We start from the raw sequence: 14,432 nt of genomic DNA, 5'->3' as shown, positions 1-14,432 counted from the left end.
CCTTCTTACCCTCCTCCCTTCCTTCCTCCCTTTCTTCCCTCCTCCTTCTTCCCTTCCTTCTTCCTTTCCTTCCTTCCTTTTTCCCTCCCTCCCTTCTTTCCTTCCTTCCTCCCTTCCATCTTTCCTATTTAATTCTGGGCCCATTTAATTGTGAAGTAAGATGCTCCTCAGGGCCATGGAATCCAACAGAGCTTCTCTGCTTGGAGGCTTTTTACAAGCAGATTTAAGGAGATTTTTAGATAGTCATTTACATATTTTTTTGAGAAAATGGCCTCAAGATATTGCCTCCTTTTTGGTGTTTCCAATTATCCTGTCAAAAGGACATGTAACCTGGAGCATGCTGTTGGTTGCCCTATTTCATTTGACATTGGGAGTCCTTCTGCTTTCTTGAGTTGCTATCTCATCAGCACTAGTAGCCTCCCCTGGCAGCCTGATGCTCTGCAAGACACACTGGTCATTAAGATACATATTGGTTTCAGTGAAATTTTCTTCTTTTCTTTTAACCCCTTCTCACATTTCTGTTACAATATCCAAAAGCCTCAAAGTTTTCACTCAGATGATAGCCAGACTCAAAGACATACCACCCTTACACTGAATCCTGAATCCCCCAAAACCAAAAGCCATTCCATCTCAGGCATGTCTTGTTAAAGTGATAGGTTCAAAGTGTCATGACATCATCACATCTTTGGTTTGTTGGTTTGTTTGCTTTTCCCACTTTCACCAGTGACGTTTAAGGATTTAAGATGAGATGTGGCCAGAGTTGTAACTAGGATGGGGCAAATGGGTCTTTGAACCAAGCACTAAAAGCACTTACACTCCTTTGGAAATTTAGAAAAACTTGTTTTTCTGCATAAATAACAGAAATATTAAATTAAACTATCAAGCTAACAGATAATGATCTTCTTCCCCTCAAGTCCAAGGAGAGCACTTCCTCAGCTTGGCCCCATCCCTCAAATCCTGGCCCCAGGGCATCTCTTCTCTCAGTCATGGGGCACTGTCCTAGGATGTCTTATCAACCCATCTCTCTGCTGAATTTATCTCAAAAAGTTGATTTTTCTATGCACATTTTCTCCCATTTGCCCCAGGCTTAAAAATTATTTTTGTACTTCTGGGTATAACTATAAAGCAAAGCAAGGCAACCAGCATTCATTCAAGTTTGGTATGTACTAGGCACTGAGCTAAGGGTTAAAGATACAAATAAAACAAAAAAGAGACAGTGCCTTTGTCTTCAAGAGCTTTTCATTCTGATAGAAGAAAGCTGAAAAATTGGCAGCAGAGAGATGAAGATACCCAGAGCAGAAGCATAATTTTGAAGTCCAAAAAACCAGGAGCAGAAATGGGAGAGTAAGGAAGGTTCGCAGGTCTGGCCTCCTCCACAAAATGGAGGTCCCAGAAGAAATGGGAAAAAGGGACAAGCCTGGAAGATGGCTATTCCAGCATTCGAAGACCACAGGGAGGGTTGAATGTTCAGGATGAGGAGGCCCCAGGTGATGAGAGAGGTTCTAACATGAGGCAGCCGCTGAGACATGGTTTTGAAATCCTGAAAGTCAGGAGCAGAGCAGGAAGGAAAATGGAATCTGGCTGTCCAGGAGCCCTCCAAAAAAATGGAGCAACAGGAAAAGGGAACCAGCCTGATGGAGGGATGTACTAGGGTGAGAAGACCACAGGAAGAGCTGGATATTCCAGGATGAGGAGGCCCCAGTCATGGAGAGAAGTTCCAGGATGAGGCAGCATCTGAAAGCTGGCTCTCAAGTCCAAAAAAAAGTACGTAGGTATGTGTGTGCGTATATAGGTGTGCCTGTGTATATGTGTGATGACAAGTGTGTTTTGTGTCATTTTATAGCAGAATATGTTGTTACACTCACGCAACTGACTAAGGTAGAAAACATTGGATCTGTAGTGTCTATCCTTCCATTGCCAATTTAAAAAAAATATTGATCTCATTGAACACAATATATCACCAAAGGCTTCTTTCAAACAAGGAAGCTTTCACAATGTATTAAAATTGTGTTAGATAGGGTGGGATTGCAGGCCCCAGAATCATAGCTATGTCTGCCTGGCCATTGGGGGAGAGAATGGGAAGGTCAATAGGGGACAAGAACAAAGTCATTGTATCTACAGTAGGATGGTGGGCAAGCATCATCATGTCTACACCTGCCCAGGGCAGAGGAATGGAGAGGGGAATCGGGGCTTCATGGCCTTGGAGCAGTGCTGCTAGGTCAGAGCTGAGAGTTCCACAGTGTGAGCCTAGCCGTATTAAGCCTGAGTAGGGTGAGGCTAAGGGCAATGGAGGGGAGAGGGAAAACACTTCAGGAGATGTAAAGTTCTTTATACATGGCTCCAAAGCCTAAAAGGGTAGACAGCTGTTGTATTTTCATGGCCCTCTCTTTCATGAATGGAAGTGTACGAAAGTTGCCATAAAGGACAAACAAGGGGAAAACAGTGCTTGAAATAAAAACAGGCATGAATGGATTCAAGCAAGCTGAGGGCTCAATTATATGGACCCCCAAACTACAGAAATAGAGCCTATCGGGAGCAATAAGTCAATAAACATTTATTAAGCACCTTCTGTATGCCAGGCACTGTACTAAGGACTAGGGATACAAAGAAAGGCAAAAAAGACTGTCCTTGTCCTCAAGAAGCTTACAATCTAATGGAAAGTAAGACAGTTCTTGCTCTCAAGGAAGAAGGGAACAAACATTTATTAAGTGCTTACTATGTACTAGGCTCTGTGCTAATCACTTTACAAATATCTCATTATAATCTTCACAACAAAACCAAGAGGCAGGTGCTATTATTATTATCCCCATTGAGGAAACCGAGGCAGGCAAAGGTTAAGCATAAGAGGGAAGATGCAGCTCCAGGAAAGAAGACATCTTGTCAACAACAGAAAAATGTCAAAGTGAAATCTTAAAAATACTAGAATTGAAGAAAGCGGTAGTACCAGTGAGGCACCTCAGCCACCTCCAAAGAAAAAAATCCTGAGAAAACCTGACTGTCGGAAGAGAAGAAACATTCACTGAAAGAGCTGAGCTTTAAATGAAGATGTACTAAGAGCTGAAACCATGGCTTCTTCATTACTGGGACTTGTTCACCAAACCCGAACAGCTGTTCTGTCTTCCTGCCGAAAAGATTGTGAACTCAATTCTGGAAGATCATGTGAGTTACAAGAAATCATGTGGAAATATAGATAATGAAGACTGTGTTGTTAATCAAATTGTAGAATGGATCAATGTTGGGCACTCAACTACTCTACAAGCTGGAGAGAAGAGAGGATGATAAAAATCCTAACAGATTGTCCCAATGCCCTTACGTCTCAGGTCTATGGAAGACCAATCATCTTATGCTAATTATCTGTACAAATTGGAGCACAGCTAGCCTATGCCCTTCTGGAAGAGATGTATTTGCTTTTATTATTAAAATATTTGCATGATTTCTTGAAATACTTAGAATAAAATTCTTCAGTTTTGTGGCATGGCTGTGACAATGAGGATCACAGGAAAGTTCCATAAAGGTCTGACATTATTTAACATTTGGATCTTGTTTTCTTAATTCCTCTGCACATATAACATAATGTATATATAGATCTAGATATAGATTAAATTTTAAATTGTTTACATATACTAGCCTAAAGAGCTCTGATCACTAGATCACAGAGCTAGAATTTAAAGGGACCTCAGAATCCATCTACTCTATACATCTTATTTTTCAGATAGGATCTCCAATTGCTATGGCGAGATTATATTATGAATCATTAGTTAGATGCATTTGAGGAGTACCTGCCCATGGAGAATACAGGCATGCCCCTGGGCAACTTGCTGAAAGAATACAGAGCTCCTGATTGGCTCCCAGCGACTAGAGTCACCTTCAAGAAAATTAGATGAAAGGACCATCTCAGAACCATTCTTCTGAAGACATCTGCAAGCTTCTGCCTCTGCTTCCAAGGAGCCCTTCTGAATTCTTTGTGGAAGAGCTTAAGAACAGGCACAGGCTTCCCTCCAGGACCAGACTTGGTTTGCTAAATGCTAGTCTGTTTTCTGAACAACAGAAGTTGCAAAGGATGCTCAAAATAAGTGTCAACTGGTACCTCACCTTGATTTCTTATATGTCACAAAGTGGGGCAGTTCTTTCAGCAAAAGTCCATCTTCCTGAGTCCCAGACAATCCGTCATCTTGGAGGCAGCTATAATTACTGAAAAGCAACCACGAATATTGTGTTTTCTCAGCAAGGGGCCAGTGGGCATGCCTATGCTGTCCATGGAAAGGTGTCCTTCAGATGCCTCCAGACAAAGGCTTCCTCCCTGGAATCTTATCCAACTGATTAGAAAACTTGTCAAATTAATCTCAGATTCCTCAATCAACCCCTCCCACCACCAGCCCATTTTACACTAGGACAAATACTTGCTGCTTAAGTACTCTGTGTTGTTTAAAACAGAAAGTGTAAAGGGATGTTCCAGCCTCTCTTCTTTCAGAACTGTTAATGGTATACACAGTAATGGATATAAAAAGTGACAAAGACATATAGGCTGTTTCATTGCATAGTTGACAAAGCTGCTCGAAATCTGATATTGCTGTCTTTTTGACATTAAGCACTCTTTCGATGTTAACACAGAATGATCAAAAACCCAACCCTGATTCCTAGTATCTAGTACCAAAAGTGTAATTCATTATATATAGCTAAAAATCATTCTTTGGTGCTCATTTTGGTTCGCTTTGCTTTAGTTTTGGTATAGGAAATAAACAGATCCTCCTTAAAATTTAACTGTTATTCCATGGGCTTTTCTCTCGTCTCAGATTATTGAAGAACAATGATTAATTTTTTTCTATGTTAATTCTAAAGCACTTTCTAAAAGATTTGAAGAAATGCATTAGGGAGTCTCTCTGGTCTTATGGGAGAGTTCTGTAAGTACTTCCAGCAGCTGTTATAGAAGTCTTGGAAAGAATTTTGTATCACTTTGAAAAAATGTTAAAATCATACAGGGCTCTTTGTGAATGTGGCACTCAGATGTCTTTCTTCAACATTCCACTGAGTGCCAGCATCACGTAGGGTACAAGACAGGTATTTGTTTCCTAAGCAGGCTACCAGTATCATGGAAGATGAGCTTCAGAGAGTCTGACTAGATTTCCTATTGACTCTAAACATCTCTGAATACTCCTGTTCATGGTTTGTTTTGCTTTCACTATAGTGAAACACAATCAAGTATAATCAATGAGAATGTTATTCCAAAGACATCATCCTAGCTAGCCCCACTGAAAAATAAAATCGAAGAAAAATACATAATGTCCAAATCACAACATGACCACTGTGTCAATTGCTATTTCTGGCAGCCCAAACCATCTTTTAAATATTGTACTATCATGGATTTAGAGACTGAAGAAGTCTTAGAAATGATTTAGTCTGATCCTTTCATTTTTCAGATGAGATTACAGTATAGTCAGATGACACGACTTGGCCAAAGATTTTAGAGCCTGGATTTAAATTCATGACCACTAGCACCAAGTCGAGTATTTTTTTCTACTATAAAATCAACATTCTCCAGGTGATGCTATATGTCTGTGAATCATAGAGCTCCATGATAACAGAAAATAAAACTAAATTTTTAGATCAGAGAAAAGCTGAGTAATAGAGATGTGGAGACTGCAATATAATTCCCATATTATCAACATACCAAGTATTAGTTAAGATGTCATTAAAGACACATATGGTGAGTAAGGGATGGCAGAGAATCTAACTCTTACAATATTAACTCCATTACCCAGCACCCAAGCAACGTTTCTAACTTTAATTTTTACTACTCCCCAGTAAGCATCTTGGTCCTAATCACCCCCATGTTTTCACTATTTCTGTGCTTTAGTCAAGCTATTATTTCAACCTGAAATGCCTTCTTCCCATTCTATGCCCACCAACATCATAGCCATATTTCCAGATCCAATTCAAATATCATTACTTTTATGTATGCTTTCTCTGATTCAACTATCTAAATGTAAATTCTCTTTCCTGCAGATCCTCTAGAAACTTCCAAATTCTCCAGAGACATGGTGGTTTAGAATTAAAATGACTTGTCACCTTGGTATGATGTAGAAAATGTTGAGTGGTCCCTCCCAGCCTGTGACAGGGATAGTGAGGGGAAGAGGAGGTAGGAAGGGTGATGAGTCAGTGAAAAGGGGAAATAGCTTCAAGTTGGCTCTCTCTTCCTTTGACCCTTCAAGTGTCCTTATATAACTCTCAGACTTCCACTGGTGCAAGGATAATGTGCTAACCCTTCCCCACCCAGCATTATGGTTACTTCCTGGTTACTTAAAGGTTAGGCCCAAGTTCCAGCGGTCTTGAGTCCACTGAGTGAAGACAACTGGCAATAAGGGGAGCTTCCTCATCAGAAAAGATGGCACTAACAAAAGAAGGAGAGCAAGCTCCTGGCCTGGCTAGTCAGAAGACATGGGCTCTAGGGAAGACAGTACAGAACCAAGGTGAAGGATAAAATGCTTAATCAGTAATCATGAAAACTGCTTTATGTTTTGGTGAGGTTTAGGTATCTACTCCAGCAGATTGCAGTAGTCATTTTAAAATTAGGTTCCTGAATCCTTTCTTAAGTATTTCTATCAATGCAGCTTTTAGGTTTAGCAATTCTACTGTATATAGGAAATAAACACCTGACCTGTGTCTAACTTAAATTATACAGTGACTTCTTTGTTGCTTCTCCCTTTGGAGAGATGTAGATGAAACCTAACAACCTAAGTATTTAGCAGTTTTTCCCTAGAGCACCAGGATGTGGGACTTAATGACCCAAATAATGGAAGAATAGGTTACCTAGCCCCCTTCTCATTTTAGGTCGGGATCTCCCAGGAATGAACCTGGTATAGACCACATATATGAGTGCAGAGCAGGGGAGTCCTCTGTGGAGAAGATTCAGCTGCAGGGTCACTGCCCCCAGTGTTATATATTCATCTTTATGTAGTCCAACTGATTGGGAAATATTCAATAAATATTTGGAAGGAAAGGTTATAGAATCATAGTATTCCAATGGCCATCTAGTCCAGCCTATATCTGACCAAAAAGTTATTCTACAAAATCCCCCACAAGATTCATCCAGCTTCTCCCTGAAAACACACAGGTAGAATACCTAAGACAACCCAAGCCTCTTTGGGATAGCCCCACTTTTTAGGAAGTATTTCTTTACATTGAGCTTAAATCTGCCTCTTTGTGATTTCTACCCATTGATCTTAATGCTCCCTTCCGGAGCCAAGCAAGGTAAGTGCAATCCAGGGGGGTACTGGTAAATGTTTAACAAATGGCTCTCCAAAAACACACATGACCTCGATTTGAGTTTAATTTGCGTTATTAACATTTTCTCCGTCACTTTCTTAAGTCTAGACACAACAAAACAACAAATCAAGCACTGATTTGTAGCATTTGCCAATTCCTGAGGTGTAAATGTTCATGCTGAAATGTCACATGAAAGACAATGAACAGGAAGGAAGGAAGGGAGGAAGGAAGGAAGGAAGGAAGGAAGGAAGGAAGGAAGGAAGGAAGGAAGGAAGGAAGGAGGGAGGGAGGAAGGAAGGAAGGAGGGAAGGAGGGAGGGAGGAAGGAAGGAAGGAAGGAAGGAAGGAAGGAAGGAAGGAAGGAAGGAAGGAAGGAAGGAAGGAAGGAAGGAAGAAGAGGAAGGAAGGAGAGGAAGGAAGGAAGGAGGGAAGGAGGGAGGGAGGAAGGAAGGAAGGAAGGAAGGAAGGAAGGAAGGAAGGAAGGAAGGAAGGAAGGAAGGAAGGAAGGAAGGAAGGAAGGAAGGAAGGAAGGAAGGAAGGAAGGAAGGAGAAGGAAGGAGAGGAAGGAAGGAAGGAAGGAAGGAAGGAAGGAAGGAAGGAAGGAAGGAAGGAAGGAAAGAAGGAGGGAAGGAGGGAAGGAGGGAGGGAGGAAGGAAGGAAGGAAGGAAGGAAGGACGGAAGGAAGGAAGGAAGGAAGGAAGGAAGGAAGGAAGGAAGGAAGGAGGAAGGAAGGAAGGAAGGAAGGAAGGAAGGAGGAGGAAGGAAGGAGGGAAGGAAAAGGAAGGAAGGAAGGAAGGAAGGAAGGAAGGGAGGAAGGGAGGGAGGAAGGGAGGAAGGGAGGAAGGACGGGAGGAAGGGAGGAAGGGAGGAAGGAAGGAAGGAAGGAAGGAAGGAAGGAAGGAAGGACGGACGGAAGGAAGGAAGGAAGGAAGGAAGGAAGGAAGGAAGGAAGGAAGGAAGGAAGGAAGGAAGGAAGGAGGAAAGAAGGAGGGAAGGAAGGAAGGAAGGAAGGACGGAAGGAAGGAAGGAAGGAAGGAAGGAAGGAAGGAAGGAAGGAAGGAAGGAAGGAAGGAAGGAAGGAAGGGAGGAAGGAAGGAAAGAAGGAGGGAGGGAGGAAGGAAGGAAGGGAGGAAGGAAGGACGGAAGGGAGGAAGGAAGGAAGGAAGGAAGGAAGGAAGGAAGGAAGGAAGGAAGGAAGGAAGGAAGGAAGGAAGGAAGGAAGGAAGGAAGGAGGGAAGGAAGGAGGAAGGAAGGAAGGAAGGAGGGAAGGAGGGAGGAGGGAAGGAAGGAAGGGAGGAGGGAAGGAAGGAAGGAAGGAGGGAAGGAAGGAAGGAAGGAAGGAAGGAAAGAAGGAGGGAAGGAGGGAGGGAGGAAGGAAGGAAGGAGGGAGGGAGGAAGGAAGGAAGGAAGGAAGGAAGGAAGGAAGGAAGGAAGGAAGGAAGAGGAAGGAAGGAAGGAAGGAAGGAAGGAAGGAAGGAAGGAAGGAAGGAAGGAAGGAAGGAAGGAAGGAAGGAAGGAAGGAAGGAAAGAAGGAGGGAAGGAGGGAGGGAGGAAGGAAGGAAGGAGGGAGGGAGGAAGGAAGGAAGGAAGGTAAATAGAGGAACAAAACTAGGTCATGAGTTCCTGTGGCTAGGGAGAATGCAAGTCCCATGAATGTTCACTTTGCATGGCCCTCATACAGTACCACGCCTAACTAGATGTTCAATTAGTATACTGCGGTGACATAGTGAATGCCTTCTTGAGTGGGGAAAGATGACATTGGTCTTCCCAAGAGAGCAAAAGATAACTGTAATTTATATGATACTTTAGATTTTGCAAAGTGCTTTTTCATGCACTTAGTCTTATCTTCATTTTACAGGAAAGGAAACTGAGGCTCAGAGAGGTTAAGTGAGTAGTTCATAATCACATAGCAAGTAAATTTTAGAGAGACAGATTCATTGAACCTCAGGTCTCTCCTTATTCAAAGTCCAGTGGTCTTTCCTTTACCTGTCAGCAGATACCAGCCTGATCAATTGGAAATGCTAAGAGGACCTTCCCCATGAGCTCAGTTTACCCAATTAAATCAAAAATCAGGGAAGCATGTTTAAAAGCATTTTAAGATTTTCAGGTACAAGGAATTTTTGAATTTTTTCATATTAGGATATTATCCAATACTCATAAAGCATTATTATATGTTATGGCATATATGATTTAAATGTTTCAAAGTCTGTGTAAGATACTACCCCCCCAAAAAAATCCCGTAGCCATAAAAATATATTTGCAGTGTCGGCACATTACACAGACAGACTTTTACAACCATCAGCTTAATTGTTTAGAGCCAAGTTTAACTCCTTTTTCTTCCAGTATATTTTTGCACAAAATTTAATTTGAGGCTAAATAGTCCAATACAAGTAGAGCAGAAAAGGCACATGGCAACTTCACATTTTCAGCACATTGTGCCTTGCCATACATTTTTAATATCATGAAATTGGCTCATTCTGTAATATTTTGATTGGAGATTTATGCATACTGTTGTCACATATTCTTTAAACAGATGTGCAATAAATTTGATGAAAAATTCTCTTCCTCATGAAACTAGGACACTTGCTCATTTAAATAATATAAAACAACAACAACAGTCACTATAGACCTTTTAGAAATACTGGATGCTCTATGAAGTAAGAGGCCTCAGAACGTGCAACTATAGTTCATTTCCTATTTGTTGCCAGTCACTTAAATCAATGGATGTCTGTCTTGCTTTGATGCCTACAACTGTGGCTTCTAGGCACTTTGACAAGCTTGCTATGATTGCACAAAAAATTATGAAATGAGGGAGAAAATTACCCCACTTTGCCATGGGTTCAAATCCTATGTAAGCCAGCTAGCTCCACTTTTACAGTACCATGCACTGCAGCCCTAACCCCAACTAGCTATCTTGCCAGTGTGTGCCCCAAGATACAATGGTAACGGGTGAGCGAATATGGATGGTTCAGTGGTTCAGGGTAAATAAATCCTCACTGTTAGAAAAACAAATCAAATTCTCTTCTACATTGTTGGCAGTACAACTGGGCTACTAAGTGGCACAGTGGATAGAGTGGCAGGCCTGGAGTCTGAAAAACTTGAGTTCAAATCCGACAAATACTTACCAGCTAGGTGACCCTGGGCAAGTCATTTAACCCTGTTTGTCTCAGTTCCTCATCTGTAAAGTGAGCTAGAGAGGGAAATGGCAAACTATTCCAATATTTTTGCCAACAAAATACCAAATAGAGGTCACAAGGAGTTAGAAACAACTGAAAAATGAGGAAAAAACAAAAATATAGAAGATAGCATTTTATTCCATTTAAAAAACATCCTCAAATCCCAACTCCTCCTTGGAGCTCTCTGTTCAGACTTGGGAAATGAGGGAATATAGACTATCTTCTCTTTTAACCCTTCCCAATTCTAGGGATTCCAAGTTCATTCTCTGACAACAAGAAAGAGCCCCTCACTTCTCCCAAAGCCTCTAGACTGAGTCCTGCAACATTCTCAGTAGATGCCCTTGTCTTCTATTTTATTAAGACTGGGGTCATTCAACTCAACCTTTCTAAGCCCAGTTTCCTCATGTGGAAAATTTACTTAATAATGGCACGGATTTCACAGGTTTCTTGTGAGGCTCAATACACATACATAAACACACACACACACACACACACACACACACACACACACGCAAAGGGCTTTGTGAACCTTAAAGCATATATATGCTTTATATATGAGATTTATATATGTAAGTATATATATATATATGGAGAGAGAGAGAGACAGAGAGAGATAAATGCAATCATGAGGGTGATAATGAGTATCTCCCATACTTCAAAACATATTTATACCCTTGCCCATCTTCTCCTCCTTCATTTTTAAGTTACACAAAGGACTGGCCTCTCTATTTACCAAATGTTACCCCTCCAGCTGTGTTCTTGATCCCATCCCCTCCTGGCTCCTCTAGGTCCTAGAATAATGAATCACCTGTTTTCCTCTTTATATCTTCAATATCTCTGCACCAGTTTCTCCCTATTTGTCTACAAACATAATGAATTCTCCTTGATACTTAATTTTCTTAAAAACAGATCTTTCCTTAAGCCCTGCTGCCCCCTCAAGCTATGGTCCCACTTCTCTCTTCCTTTTTTTATGTCACACATCTTATCTTGAAAGTATTACAATTGTAACTCTCAAACACCTGGAGTGTTACATCTGGAGCTCCCAAGGTTGACTGGGCAGTCTCAGACAACTACCATCTCAGAGATGCAGCTCATTAGCTTTTTTGGAAAAGCCTTATCATCACTGACTCACCTTCACTGGGAGGGTGAAGAACGCCTCATTTTCTCAAGAGCCCCATACGCACCCCTCTCCAGGAAGGCAGAACCTGTCATCAGCACTATAATAACCACTAATACTATGGATGTTAGGATAGTTATCATGCTATTAGAATAGTCCAAATTTTTTTTAACCAATTCATTTATTCTCAAGTCAAAATAACATAGAAACAAATAAAATTAAACTATCACCTACTTAAGATGAAACTCAGTAGGCTAGAAGAGGAACTTTCAAAATAAAGACAAATTTAATTTTAAAGAACAATAAATTAATTTACTGTACCTTTTAAACTTTGCATTTAAAAAATGAACTTCAACATATACATATCTGTCATCAGTTACACCCTCTACATTCCCTTACATTCTTTTCATTTCTATATTTGCCCCTCAGTCTGTACATATATTTTATTTTTAAGTAGCAATAATCAGTATCTACATTCTTCTATTTTTTTTCTTTCTTTACTTTGTATAATTTCATACACTTTTCCACATGTCTTTGTGTTCCTCAAATTTATCACTCTGAACTGCATTATAGCATTCTATTATGTCACAGTTTTTTCCATCTCCCAAATATACTTGTTTCCAGTTTTTGTTGGGGTTTTTTGCTATTATAAAATTTATTTTGATTTTACTACATAATGCAGATAGGAAGATTAGAGGTAGCACGGTGCTGTGGCAAGATTACTGAACATGATGACAGAAGAACTAGGTTTGAATTCTGGCTCTGTTAACTTAGGCAAATTATTTAACCTCTCAGAGCCACACTTTCCTCACGTGTAAAATGATGAGATTGAATAATCTACTTTTTTTTTGTTTGTTTGTTTGTTTTGTTTTGTTTTGGTGAGGTGATTGGAATTAAGTGACTTGCCCAGAATCTCACAGCTAGTGTTATGTGTCTGAGGCTGGATTTGAACTCAGGTCCTCCTGACTCCAAGGCCAGAGTTCTATTCACTGAATAATCTACTTCTAAAGCCCTTCCAGTTCTATGGTTCTGCGAACTTCATAAAGTACCAAGCATAACCACAGCACTCATACAGATAAGAAGATGTAGGACAGGACTGCTCTGGTTGCTTTCCCATACCTTAATATGCCAGACTGGTATGCAGAAACCCACCTAAGTAAGGGAAATCTCCCATAGTTTCCAAACAATGGAATCACATCTTTCTCCATACCCCAGAAGCTTATCAGGATCTGAATCCCTTTTTTTGCAAACAAGTGAGTTTGCTGAAAGTCTCCATGTTGTTGCAATTCAGTCATTCAATCATATCCAACTCTTCATACTCCACAAACCACAGCACTCCAGGTCCTTCTATCCTCTACTATCTCCCAAAGTCTGTCCGAGACCATGTAAACATTTATAAAATGAATAGCTATTGTCTAACTCATTGAACTAGATCGTCTCTGAGGTCTGGATCTATGATCCTATGAGCCCATATCAACAAGTATGACTTTTCCTCTCCCACTCCTGGCTGCTTCCCCATAACTGTATTGACAATGTGAGGCTACCTACCTGTAGATGCTCCTTACCCACTGGCTTTGCTACTATATAAACTCATGCAATTGACTAGGTGTTATCAGCTCTGTTACTATACTTGGCTGTAATGTTGAGAGAAAGGCATCAAAACTCTCTTATTACTCAGTGCTCTGTAATTTGAATTCCATGCCCATCACTCTAATGAAATTATTCTCTCTAAGACAGGAGTTCTTAACCTTTTTGTTTGTTTTGTGGACTCCATTGGGAGTTTGGTGGAGCCTATGAACTCCCTCTCAGGATGACGTTTTTAAACATATAAAATAAAATATATAGGATTACAAAAAAAAAAAAACCTAATTTTTCCCATCCAAGTTCCACACCCCCTGAAAGCTATCACAGATCCCTAAGGGATTAAGAATAGACCTCAGGTTAAAAATAACTGTGAAAGGAGCAGCTAGGTGGTGCAGTGGATGGAGCTGTGGCCCTGAAGGCAAGAGGATCTGAGTTCAAATCTGACCTCAGACCAGACACTTGACAGTTATTAGCTGTGTGACCCTGGGCAAATCACTTAACCCCTTACCGAAAAAGTTTTAAATACCTGTGCAAAAGTCATCTTAATTATGTTGGAAAATTCAAAGATGAAAAGCTCACGTAATCTTTTGAAAGGGAACATTAATGATTACACATATTCTTAGCATCATATAGTACCTTTACAAAAATGGATCATGGTCTGGGGCATGAAGAAAGTCTAAATAGTTGGAAAAAATAGATACATTAAAATACCTTTTATTTAGCAACTTGATTTTTGCTTGTGTTACAGGAAACATAAGCAAAAATCAAGTTGCTAAATAAAAGATGAATGAGGTGAATTTCTAACTGAGAAGTATGAAATAAAATAATTTTCAGAGATTATTATAAAATTTTATGCCAGCAAAAATGGATAAAGGGGATAGATATCTTTGTTTTATATATAAATATTATATATAAATCATAAAAATCTTAAAAAATAAGAAACAGAAATATTAAGCAATCTGATCTCAGAAAGTAAAATTGAACAAGCTATGAGATACAAAGGAAAATGTGAACCAGATCCAAATATATTTACAAGTTAATTCTGGCAAAGTTTTAGAGATCAACTAATATTTATTCTATAAAATTGTTTAAAATAATTGAGAAAGAAAGAACTCTAACAAACTCCTTTTATGAAACAAATATGGTAACTAATGCCTGTGGGGAGGGGCAGAGGAGAAGGAGAAAGAGGAAAGACAAAACAAAGAAAAAGAGCTATAGACCAAAATCATTAGTGGCTATTGATGCAATTTTTAAAAAATTCTAGCAAAAAGACTATAACAATATAATTCCAAC

The 14,432-nt window shown here is 40.1% G+C and overlaps 1 pseudogene; it reads left to right on the top strand.

Moving 5' to 3' along the window:
• The first annotated feature begins 743 nt into the window (after window positions 1-743).
• On the top strand, window positions 744-3,512 carry LOC110206754 (mortality factor 4-like protein 1 pseudogene; annotated as a pseudogene).
• Window positions 3,513-14,432: the final 10,920 nt, after the last annotated feature.

The sequence above is a fragment of the Phascolarctos cinereus genome, unplaced genomic scaffold (genome assembly GCF_003287225.1).
Source record: "Phascolarctos cinereus isolate Bilbo 61053 unplaced genomic scaffold, phaCin_HiC Scaffold_5;HRSCAF=322, whole genome shotgun sequence".
NCBI classification, from domain to species: Eukaryota; Metazoa; Chordata; class Mammalia; order Diprotodontia; family Phascolarctidae; genus Phascolarctos; species Phascolarctos cinereus.
The sequence above is the reverse complement of the archived record's forward strand: the minus strand, read 5'-3'. Positions and strand labels throughout refer to the sequence as shown.